General features: G+C 35.0%; 1 protein-coding gene across 14 annotated transcripts in view; it reads left to right on the forward strand.

Annotated features, from left to right (window-relative positions):
• Npy2r (neuropeptide Y receptor Y2) overlaps positions 1-12,651 on the forward strand; it is a 322,146-nt gene that overhangs the window by 17,928 nt on the left and 291,567 nt on the right. For 7 of the 14 annotated variants that reach the window (XM_047567554.1, XM_047567559.1, XM_047567553.1 and 4 more), the window contains exons 1-2: positions 7,746-7,846; positions 12,435-12,471. The exons of the other annotated variants lie outside the window; for them this stretch is intronic. The gene's annotated coding sequence lies outside the window, so the exon portion shown is untranslated. Of the gene's footprint in view, positions 1-7,745; positions 7,847-12,434; positions 12,472-12,651 lie in introns of those variants that run through there. 14 annotated transcript variants of the gene reach the window in all.

Genomic DNA, 12,651 nt, shown 5'->3' on the forward strand with positions numbered 1-12,651 from the left:
ATATTTATTACTTTGTTCTGGGTTTTCACCTTTAAGTACCCTAAAAATAATGACTTTTTTGAGCAATTTGAAGTTTATTAGCAGATAATATCTTCAAAACTTCATCTAAATTATTTTGTCAACTGACTAAAGCCTCAATTCTTTATTTTTATATGCTCTCTGAGTATAGCTTGAATAAAAACTTGACTTGGAATGGACACAGCAGCACTGCAGAGGTGAGGTTCTTCTGTTCTTGTTGTTGGCATCAGTCCTCCCACATCAAGGACCATGCAGAGGACAGATTAGGCAATCAAGTTTCAGGGTCCATCTCTAATGGTGAAGATGAGAAATTTGCTGGTTCTTATTCTCTCTTGATGCAAGGGTGGGAAGAATGCCTGAAATATTTTTGTCGATCTATTCATCATGAATATGTTTGGTTCAACATTTAAAGTCAATTCCTGATATCTATACACTCGTCGACAAGTCATACATTTTGGCTATAAAGATCTATGTCTGACAACTAATATGATCATTTCCAATATGTCAATAGTTGATGAACATAGGATAAAAGAAGTATTTATAGTAGTGAATAAGAATAGTCCATGGTCAGCAATCAGAAATGATGGGCCCCAATTGAGGTCTGATTCAAATTCAGAAACCACATCTAGAGGCTAATTGGTAGAAATATTAATGAGAACCATCAAGGCCTATTTCAAATGTAATAAGACTATGAGGCTCATCTGTGGGAACACCTCCAGCTAACTCCTTTGTCCCAGAGGTGGGACACCATGGAAAGTGGGAGTGAACCCAGATAGAAATGGTAGGAAGGCGATAGCCTTGGTGCTTTTTTTTTTCAATACCTGGTTCACATAGATTCTGATCAATAATTTTGGTGCTGTTTTCAATGTTCTACCCAGAACCATATAAGCTCCCAAGTTAGCACACCAAAATGGGTTTTTCTGCTATTAGGGCCCCTCCTGCATTGTGGAATTATCCTTTCTTCTCACTTAAATAAATCCCACTGTGTTTACTCTTCCTTTCCATTATTGTCTGTGGCTTTTATTCTTTAAATCTTGATAGGCAAGAACCCAAAAGGAAATTGGTGAAGCAGGAACTCTAGTCTCATTTCAAAACTGGCTTCAGCAGCAACTTCTAGATTATGGACCTTTTTGAGGTAGTTCTTCTTGGCTACCTTGCAAAGTGCATTCTTGATTAGGGCAACTGCTTTTCAAGCTTAAACTTTAAGTTTTGATTAACTTCTACACATATGTTATCACACATTCCATGTTACAGTATTTAAAAATACATTATAGTCAATGTAACCAACTGTAAATCTTTTGAGTGGTCTGTTAGGGGACAGACAGATGAGCATGGTGGGAACATGATATCAGGGGAATAACTATAAAATGGGCCCAGTGTGCTGACCACATGCTTTCTTTGCCAAAAAGTCATTCCTTGGCAGCACTGCCTGGCCTAAATAGGATATGTCGCATTCCTCAGCAAACTGAGGCAGGGGCAAAGTCAGGCAGTCAGTGTAGGTAATGGCTGATAGGGAACCAGAGGGTACCACTAGTTATCAAAGAGAGAACAATTGGTGGCTTCCTAATAGTCAACCTCCTCAATTGTGCTCTTCTGGGTTGCTAACAATCTCCATGCTCCTGCTCCTAGTCACACATACGGGGAAGGAAGAAAAGACAATGATTAAAGAAGGGGGTTCTGGGGTCTATTAGAAAGCAAGCTGCACCCCTCCCATCGGCTTTGGGCTCTCAGGTCCCCTCCTCTCTGGCGCAGTTCATTCTCTATCACTTTCTTAAATAAAACTTGCTTGCTTGCCTTGGCGTTTCTGGGTTGCTTCTTCACCACTGGGGAAACTGTTCCTGATCTCCAAAAAACCAGTACTCATTCTCTTAGAGTTATTGAATTATGGTTTTCATTTTTCTTTTTTTGGTACTAAAGATTGAACCAAAAGGCATTACCACTGAGCTACATCCCAAGTTCTTTTCAAAATTTTTAAAATTTTGAGATTGGTCTATTTAAGTGACTGAGACTAGTCTGGAGCTTGTGATCCTCAGCCTCCTGAGTCTCTGGGATAACAAAGTCTTTCCCTGGTTGTATGCTTTTCTTCACAAAAAATACCTAACTATTAAACCAGTCATGCCGTTTTGCATTCTCAGTAACAGTTTATTTTGTACTCTCAGTAACGGTTTATGAGAGTCCTAGTTACTCCTCCCCAGGATTTGATATTGGAACTGTCAAGGTGTCCCTCCCTCCTTCATTCCAGATACACTGCAGTGTCTCAGTGTGGTTTTAATTTTCATTTCCTCTAACGATAGAAAGCATCTTTCCATATGCTTATTTGTCATACTTTTGCCTCCTTTTGTGATATGTCTACTAGATTTTTTTTTGCCCACCATTAATTCAGTTTTTGTTTTCATACTACTGAGTTTTAAGAATTCAGAAATTTATTTAACAGTTTTATCAGATACATGAATTGCAATTATTTTCTACCAGGCTGAAGTTTTTCTTTTATTCTCTTAGCCATCTTTGAAAAATTATTTATTTATTTCACTTGACATATAAATCCTGCACACATTTCGGGGTGAACTTCACATTATAGTTCATATATAACTGGTCATTCAGTCTCACAGACTACCATGGGGAGCGTAGAGAGGTGGTTCAGAATAGTGACTGACCATTAGAACTTACTTTTGAATCATGGTTCTTCCACATATTAGTTCTTTATGCTGTGACATTTATTTAACCTTTAGGTACTGCAGTTTCTACCACCAGAAAATGGGAATTATGTCATAAGTAATAATAAATCTCATTATGGAACTTGTTTGGAGGTTCAAGTTAATACATATAAAGCAGTAATAATAATGCCTGGCACATTAGAAGATTTAGCTATTACTCCCCTTATATCTCTTCAATACATTTATTTCCCACCATTATTATCCTGGTTTAAGTAGAAATTGGAAACACTTAAAACAATATTATCCTGAGCTCTAAGAGCTAAGACACAGCCTTTAAAATTGTTCAGGATAAAAAGTAGGAGGTTTTCAGTCATTTTTACCACATTTAAAACTTTCATTTAGTGATACATTAGAAAGAAATTATAGAGTTTAGGGCAGAATTTACAGGTAGGCAGGCAGTCAGAAGTTTAGCTGATTTAGAGGTGCTGATTCAGTTGGCCTTGGGTGGGTTCTGGGAACTGCACTTTTAACAAACATCTTTCTGATGTCAGTGGTTACAGAAGCAAACATGAAATCAATACTGCTTCTTTAACAGTCTGATAAAAGTTGGTAATATGCTAAATTCTATTTGAAGATGAATTATTTTGTTGTTTTAAAAAAGATGACCTATGACAACATCACCTCCCAACTAAGAGCAAAAGCAATAGCCCAGACAGCCCATGCATTAACGCTGGTCTTTCCCAGTAACTCTCAGTGTTTTCCCTGGTGGCAAATAATGCATCCATAAGCAATGATAACCTCTGAGTGCTTCTCCCTTTGATTTGGGAGCTACATGCCTTTTGTAACTAATATCTCACCCATTGCTGTCATTAGCCGTCTCTCAGCTTTTGTTGCTGCCCATTATCACCAGCTTCACTCTGATGCTGCAAGTGATGATAGGACTTTTTTCAGAGTCTGATGGGATTTGCCATTTCTTTCCATAAATTTGTTGTCCAAATATTGTTGTGCTTTACAGCACAGAGAGCAGATCAGGAGTCAGGAAACCTGACTGGCTTTTCATTCACTATTCCAGTGACATTTGTTTATCAAGTCAACTAAAATGGGCTGCCGACCTACAAAATGATGTCGGTGATGATTTCTAGAATTTTATTCTATTTTCTTTTTATATAGCCTATTCTACCTTCTATCCTTTTACCTCTAGTCCTGAAAAGTGGGATTAAAGAGGTCATAATTATGATAATAAATGGAAAGAAGGTGCTTCCAGGATGTCACTGTTTTGAGTGTATTTACCATTGGATATTAAATGTAGATTAATTCCTAGATTTAGAAATTTGTCTTTAAATTATGATCCTTTTAAAATTCAGTAGCCAGATGGAAAGATTAGTAGGAATTTTGCCAAGTAAAATCCAACTCAAAGGTTATTCTATTCATTTTATGTTTTTAGATTTGGTAACCTACTCTGAGGCTCTTTGCCAGTATTCACAATGTTTTCTGGCACCATAAATACAGCTGCTAAGAAGGACCACCTAGCATAGCACATTATAAACACTATAGAGCAGGTCCTGCCCTGTGTCCTGTGAAACTCAGCAAACGGTATGTTCCCTGTAGAACTTGGTAAACACTCTGTGCTTCTTGTACCCTATAAACCTTTTTTAAACAGCATGACTCCTTTGAGACTGAGCAAGCACTTGGAAGATTGCTATCTCTGTTTTGTTATAGGGACTCAATTTGAGAGCAAGGATTATAAGTATTCTCAACCCCACCTTATAAAGCGAAGGTTTAGAACAGGGAATGGAACCTTCAATTTTAATGCCTTTGGATAAGGTAGACAGAAAACAAGTTAGTTACCTTTGTACTCACAAGTTTGAAGTAGCTAATGTTAAAAAGCATTTAGGAAAATAGCTTGTGGGAAATCAAGGAAATTGTAATAATTTGGGGGAAAACTTAGGTTCAAGTTCACAAGTATCATCATACAATGTTTATGAGATTTTCTTTTCACATATTTGGTGTTTAGTATCTATTGTTTTATTCTTTTTCTTTTTTTGTGGGGGTAGGGTACTGGGGATTGAACTCAGGGGCAATGGACCACTGAGCCACATCCCCAGCCTTGTTTTGTATTTGATTTAGAGACAGGGTCCCGATGAGTTGCTTAGTACCTCGCTTTTGCTGAGGCTAGCTTTGAACTTGAGATCCTCCTGTCAGGCATGCACCATCATGCCTGGCCTCCATTGTTATTTATTTCCAGGATTCAGATTAAAAACATCATTGATACTATGCTTACATGGTCTGTCTTTGGGTTATTAAGTTCTGTTTTATAATGTAAATGTTCAATTCTTTTTTTTATGGGTGGTGAGTCTTTGATTTGGGATGTTAGATTTTATTCATATATGAGAAAAGTTTTAAATTTGAGGAAGCATCCAAAGTCTTTTTAAGGTCAATGAATGATTCATTGGTTCCAAAAATACCTACTATTCTAGAATATTTATGTATTATTGTTTTACTGGTCATTTAAACAGTTTGTTTTGCAAAGTGTGAGAAAGTCTAAAAAATTAGACATGACCTAATATTTTAATAAAATAATGTTACCCAAGATTTATGCAGAGATAATAATTGAAATTGTGATAGCCAAAACTGCCATTAATTTAAACAATTTTTTCCTTATATTTACGTAGTAGTGGGTTCTCTTCAAAACTATTTCAAAAGAATTTGAGATTGGCAAGTTGATATTGCTATAGTCATTTTTCAAACAAAAAGCAACAGGTTATATTTAAATAGGTGAATCAGGTCTTCCAGTTTTTAGTACGACATGTAAGGAGGTTAAAAGTCACCACTCCATTCTAAGAACGAGTAAAAAGGGAACAAACTGAAAAATCCACAGATCTTAGATCCAGTCGAATAGTGAAGTCCCAAGGCAAATGACAGTCTCCAAAACTGAAGGGACAGACAGACCAATGCTGATAGTCAGCTGCCTGGAGGAAAACTCCCCAGAAGCCTCCACAGGCTGCAAGAGAGGGTGGGAAAAGCCGAAGTGGAGTTGGCGGGTTGCTGGAGGCTCAGTGGGTACAGTCTGGGAGGTAAACACTCCAGTCAGAAAGGAGGGCTTCATACCTCTGTGACTTCAGGAGCCCAGCCTGATTCTCGCAGTGCACATTGGAGAACAGTTCCTTGTGCTTCTGCAGGGGAGGGAAAATGAACCATTTCAAAATTTCCAGATCATTTTGTTCCTCTTAACATAACCTTTTTTTTTTTTCCCCTTCATTTAAAACCATTTTGCTAGCGCTTACCTGCTGGGCTTTATCAGAGCCTAACCTGAGGCAAAGGTAAAATTCAGTCCATCTTGTCCCACCTAAAAGAGAAAGAGAAAAAATAAATACCGGGACGCACATGTGAAGTTTGCGGTCCGGGACACAGGCTCACCAAAAGATTGAGACCTAATCATAGAATTATAGAATGCTCTCTCCGCCCACAAACTTTAATGCTGTGTTTTAAAGGCCTATTACTGCAGTTCCTTTTACCCAGTATGTAATGTCCACATTTTAACAAAAATATTCCAAAGCAACTAAAAGGCTAAAAAATAGATTGAAAAAAAAAAAAAAAAACATAGATTGAAGAGGTTGAATAAGCATCAGAACCAGAATCTCATGTGGCAGGAATATTGGATTTACCAAAGCATGAATTTTAAAAAAATATGATTAATATGCTGAGGGTTAATGGAAAAGATAAACACCATATAAGAAAGACTGATGATATAAACAGAGAGCTGGAAATGCATAGAAAGAATAAAAAGAAATACTTGAGGGCTGGGGTTGTAGCTCAGTGGCAGAGTGCTCACTTAATGTGAGTGAGGCCCTGAGTTCAATCTTCAACACCACACAAAAATAAATAAAATAAAGGTATTGTGTCCGTCTTCCAAAAAAAAAAAAAAAAAAAAACAAGAAAGAAAGAAAGAAATGCTTGGGATAAGAAACAGTATAACAGAAATCAGAAATGAAGAATTCCTTTTATTGTCTTATTAGTAATCTGGATATGGTTAAGAAAAGAATCTCTGAGCTTGAGGATATGATAATAGAAACTTCCAAAATTGAAAATCCACCCCCCCCACAACAAAACTAAACAAAACAGAGTATCCAAAGCAACTATGAAAAGTATAATGCATATGTACAGGAATACCAGAAAGAAAGGAAAGAGAAAAAGATGCAGAAGGATCTTTGAAAGGATAATAACTCAGAAATTCCCCAAAGTAATATCAAACACAAAACCATAGATCCAGAAATCTCAGAGAACATTAATAGGGCAAATGCCCCCAAAATGAAACAAAACAAGAAAGAGAACAAAAAGAAATCACTAGACCTAGGTATATCATATTCAAACTTCAGAAAAATGAAAGCTGAAGACAACTTCAAAGGGGAAAATACACACAGAGGAGTAAAGATAAGTTCCTCAGAAACCATGCAAACAGGAAGAGAAAACAATGAAAAATACAAAGCATTGCAAGAAAACCTAGAAATCCGTCTTCTGTGAGGAGTGCCTTAAAAGTGAAGGCTTTGACACATAAACAGAAATTGAAGACATTTGTTTTCAGTAGACCTGAATTCCTAGAAATGTTAAAAGAGCCTGGTGTGGTGGTGCACACCTGTAAGCTCAGAAGCTCAGGAGGCTGAGGCAGGAGGATCAATGTTCAAAGCCAGCCTCAGCCAAAGAGAAGGGCTAAGCAACTCAGTGAGACCTGTCTCTAAAGAAAATACAAAATAGGGCTGGGGATGTGGCTCAGTGGTGGAGTGCCCCTGGGTTCAAACAGCAAGACCAAAGAGAGAGAGAGAGAGAGAGAGAGAGAGAGAGAGAGAGAGAGAGAGAGAGAGAGAGAGAGAGAAGAGAGAAGAGAGACAGAGAGAGAGAGAGAGAGAGAAGGGCATTATGTAATGATAGATCAGTACCCCCAATGTTACAATCTGATTGTGTTTGTGCACAATAACAGATCATAGAAACACATGAGACAAAGACAACTGAAGGGAAAACAGATGGCTCAACTCTTAGAGTTGGAGACTTTAACATCCCTCTATTAGAGATGGACATTTGACTGGCAGAAAACCAGAAGGACACCATCAAACTCCATGGTATCAGCAATCAACTAGATACACTTCCTGGTGATGGACCACCTATTCCAAGAAGAGCAGGTAATACATTCATGTGGAACCGCACGTGGCACATTTCCAAGGCAGAATATATCCTGGGCCACAATACACGCCTTAACAAATTTAAATAACAGAAATTATACAGTGTCTGCTCTTATACCTTAATAGAATTAAAGTAGACATCAGTAACAGGGAGATAGTTGAAAAATCCCCGTCTTACTTACTGACTAAGCAGTGAATTTCTAAATAACACATGGATCAAATCTAAATAACACATGGATCAAAGAATAAGTTTCAAAAGAAATTAAAATATACTCTAAATGAAAATCAAAGTACAATTCAACAAAATTCGTGGGATGCCTCAAAATCAGGGCTTATAGGGAAATTTAAAGCATTGAATGAATATATTAGAGAAGAAGGAAGATATAAAATCAGTAGTCTTAAGTTTCCATGTTAGGAAGCTAGAAAAAGAAGAGCAAATTTAATCCAAAGTAAATTTAAAAATATATAAAAATTAGAGCATAGATAAATAAAAATGAAAATAGAAAATCAATACAGAAAATCAACAAATCTGAAAGCTAGTACTTTGGAAAGATCAATAAAATTGAAAACCTCTAGCCAGGCTAACTGAGAGAGAGAGAGAGAGAGAGAGAGAGAAGAGTGAGTGAGAGAGAGAGAGAGAGAGAGAGAGAGAGAGATGTGTGTTACATATTACAAATATCAGAATGAAAGAGGGACATCAGTACAGATCCCATGTATATTAAAACGATAATGGATAATGAAAGAATGTTAGGAATCATTCTGTTCTCACCAGTTTGATAACTGAGATGAAATGGAGCAAGTCTTTGAAAGACACAATCTGGCAAGAATTCACACTGGAAGAAATAGACAATTTGAATAGACCTACCTCATTAAAGAAAAAGAATAATTAGAAAACTTCCAAACAAAGCACTAGTCCCAGATGGGTTCATTAGTGAATCTTTTCAAATATATAATGAAAACAAACAAAAAACAAAGATAATTTTCTACATTCTCTTTCAGAATACTTAATCAGAGGAAATGCTTTCTCTCTCTCCCCTCTCTTTTTACTTTTTGTGGTATTGGGGATTGAAATCAGGTGTGCTCTACCCCAACCCCCTATTATCTTTTTTAAATTTTGAGACAGAATCTCACTAAATTGTGGAGCTTGGCCTCCAACTTGCTATCCTCCTACCTCAACCTCTTTTTTTTTTTTTTGGCACTGGGGATTGAACCCAGGGGGCACTTAACCACTGAGTCACATCCTCAGCCCTTTTTTATATTTTATTTAGAGACAGAATCTCACTAAGTTGTTTAGGGTCTCGTTAGGTTGATGAGGCTGGCTTTGAACTTGCCATTCTCCTGCCTCAACCTCTGGAGCCACTGGGATTACAAGCATGCACCATCATGCCCAGTCCAAAATCATTCTTGAACCAGCATCACCCTGTTTCCAGTATTAGAAAAAGACAATATAAGAAAAATACAGAGAATATCTCTTATGAACATAGATGCAAAAAATTCTCAACAAAATATTAGCCAATCAAATCCAACAATGTATAAAAAGAAAAACAAACTCTAACAAAGCAGGATTTACCCCAGGTGTACAACAATGGAACAATATTAAAAAAGCAATTAATGTACTCCAATATATTAACAAGGTAAAGAAAAAAATTGTATCAGTACATGTAGGAAAAATCCTTTGACAAAATTCAATACCTATTCACAATAAACTTAGTAAATAAGGAATAGAGGAAAACTTTCAAAGTAGATAAAGAATATATATAGAACAAAATCAAAAACAATAACAACAAAAAAACCCAAACCCTATAACTAATGACATACTTAACAGTGAGAAACTCAAAGCTTTCCCAGGATGATTCAGAAGGAGACAGCAATATCCTCTCTCATCATTACTTTTCAATATTGACTAGAAGGCCAACATAATGTGCTAAGACAAAAAAAGGAAATAAAAAGTATATAGAATGGTAAAGATGAATTAAAATGGTCTCAGCTACTTTGAAAATGTGAAATAATCAACAAAACCACCTCTGGCAACTAGTAAGTAATTATAAAATTGCAGGATACAAAGTTAATAAACAAAATTCAGTTACTTGTATACCAGCAATGAGGCAGTGGAATTTAAAATTAAAATTGACACATTTCCATTACATTGACATTACATTGGCACTTCAAGAAGCGAAAAACTTAAGTATAAATCTAAAACAAATGGGCAATATTTTTATGAAAAAAAAAAACAACTACAAAACTTACTGTAGACAAAGTAAATAAATGAAGAAATAAGCCTTGTTCATGTGTAGGAAGACTCAGTGTTTTTGAGATGTCATTCCTTCCCAAATTGACCTATAAATTAAACGCAATATCAGTTAAAATCCCAGCAAGTTGTCTGTGCATGTGAAAAAACTATTCTGAAATGAAGTGAAGAGATCCAAGATCCAGAATAACCAACGCAACATTGAACGAGAAGAAACAAGTTCAGAGTACTGAGGGTAAACAACTTCAATATTTTCTATAAAGGTTCAGTAATCAAAAAAACACGTCATTTTGGCTGATTAACAGATTAATGGAGCAGATTAGAGAGCGCAGCACTGAACTTACATATATATACAACTGATTTTTGACTAAGATGCAAAGACAATATGGAATAAAGTTTGTTTTCATAATGCAGCATATAATCTATTTTGATAAATATTTCATGTACACTTGAAAATAATGTTTTTCACAGTTTTTAAAATGTGGCATCATATTAATAACAATTAAGTCATGTTATTTGATAATATTGTTCAAATCTTTTCTATTTTTCTGCTTAATTTTGTGCTGTTCTATTAGTTTACTAGATAGGTATGTTAAAATCTTCAACTATTGCTGTAGTCTGTGTATTTTTCCTTCTAATTTCCTCAATTTTGCATCATATATTTTAAAATTATGCCATTGGATTTGTAGAGATTTAACATTGTTGTGTCTTTCAACTGAGCTGGTCTCTCTTTAATTTCAATGATCCCCTTTACCTTTTATAAAGTTCTAGCCTTGAAGAAGATTTTGCAAATGTCAGCATAGCATACCTACTGTTTTGTTTAGTCGTTAGCATTGCAAATCTTTTTTCCAGTTGTTTATTTTTAACTTACTCATCTTTATATTTAAAATATCTTTCTTTTAGACAATATATTGTTGGCCTCTTTTTTTCCATTCAGTCTTCAGATCTTTGCCCTTAATTTGTTTAGTCTATTAAATTTGTAGCTCCTTAAATTTGATTTCTGATATAGTTTAGTTTTAAATGTATGATCTTGATATTCACTTTTATTCATTCCATCTACTTTTCAATAGTTTATTCTTCCTCCTCTGAAAAATTGGTTTCAGTTTGTTTTCAGTATTGCACTTTGCCTCGTATGTTATCCTTTCTATTAATTAATTTTTAAATTTGTTCTAATTAGTTGTACATGACAATAGAATGCATTTATACATTTTGATAAATCATACATAAATGAAGTATAATTTCTCATTTTTCTGATTGTACATATTGTAAGATCACCTCAGTCATGCAGTCATATATGAACATGAGGTAATAATGTCTGTTTCACTTGACATTATCCTTTTAATGATCTATTTTTACTTTCTAGTTTAGTGATTAAACCAGAGATTGCAAACTTCAGTCTTAAATTCTCATAGTCTATCATGAAATAATACTTTTATGACTTCTCAAAAGAGTGCAAGGATCTTACAATAATTTAATTTTACTTCCAATCAGTACTTTACCATGGTTATATCTTATTTCAACATTTATACATTTATTATAAAACCACAAGGAACTATTATTAATTTAAGCATCATTTATGTTTCATCTATTAAAAATTTTCTGTGATCTTCAGTACATTCTGTTACTTTGTCTTCCTGATAGCATTTTCCTTCTTGGAAAAATATTTTTTAACATTTCTTGTGAGACTAGTCTTCAGATAAACAAATTCACTTGGCTTACTTTTGTCGTATCAGAGTCATTTCTCTTTCTTTTCTGAGTTCTAGATTGATTTTTTTTGTAATATTTTAAAGATGCTTTCAATTTGGTTTTGCTTTCAATGTTTCTTTGAAAAGTCGTCTGTCAGTGTTTTTTCTTTTAATATGAGGCTTCTCTTCGTCTTGGTTTTGTTTTTAGATTTTTCTCTTTGTCTTTGATTTTAAGATTTGTAAAACAATGTGATCAGATTTTCACATTGCTTTTATTCTATTGGACATTTGCTGGGTTTCCTAGGTGAGTTGTTAGATTTCATTGATTAGAAATAAATCCAGTCATTATATCTTCAAATATTGCATTTGTCCCATTTTCCTCTTCTCCTTCTAGGACTCTAATGACATGCATATTAGGCCTTTTGACTCTGCCACACATATGCCCTTTGCTTTCCATTTTTTCTCTATGCTTTAGTTTCAATATATTTATATTTACTTATCAGATTTACTGTTCTCCATTGCTATATTCAGGTTACTATTTATTTTGTTCAACCATAATCTTTTCTAAAATATTTCTTAAAATTTTTTTGTAGTTTTATATGGACAGCATATCTTTATTTTATTCTTTTATCTATTTATTTATTTATTTATTTAGGTGCTAAGGATCAAACACCGTGCCTCAGACGTGCTAGGTAAGCACCCCTCCACTGAGCTACAGCCCCAGACCAGTTCAAACGTTTCTTAATACTAGTTACGGAATGGTTACATTTCCAAAGTTCCATTTGAATTTTCAAAAATTTAACTTCAGTTATTTGATGAAATTCTGCATATTTGCAGACATTTTGTTGTTGTTTTTTTAAATCTCACTACAC

This window comes from Sciurus carolinensis, chromosome 10 (assembly GCF_902686445.1).
Source record: "Sciurus carolinensis chromosome 10, mSciCar1.2, whole genome shotgun sequence".
In the NCBI taxonomy this organism is placed as follows: Eukaryota; Metazoa; Chordata; class Mammalia; order Rodentia; family Sciuridae; genus Sciurus; species Sciurus carolinensis.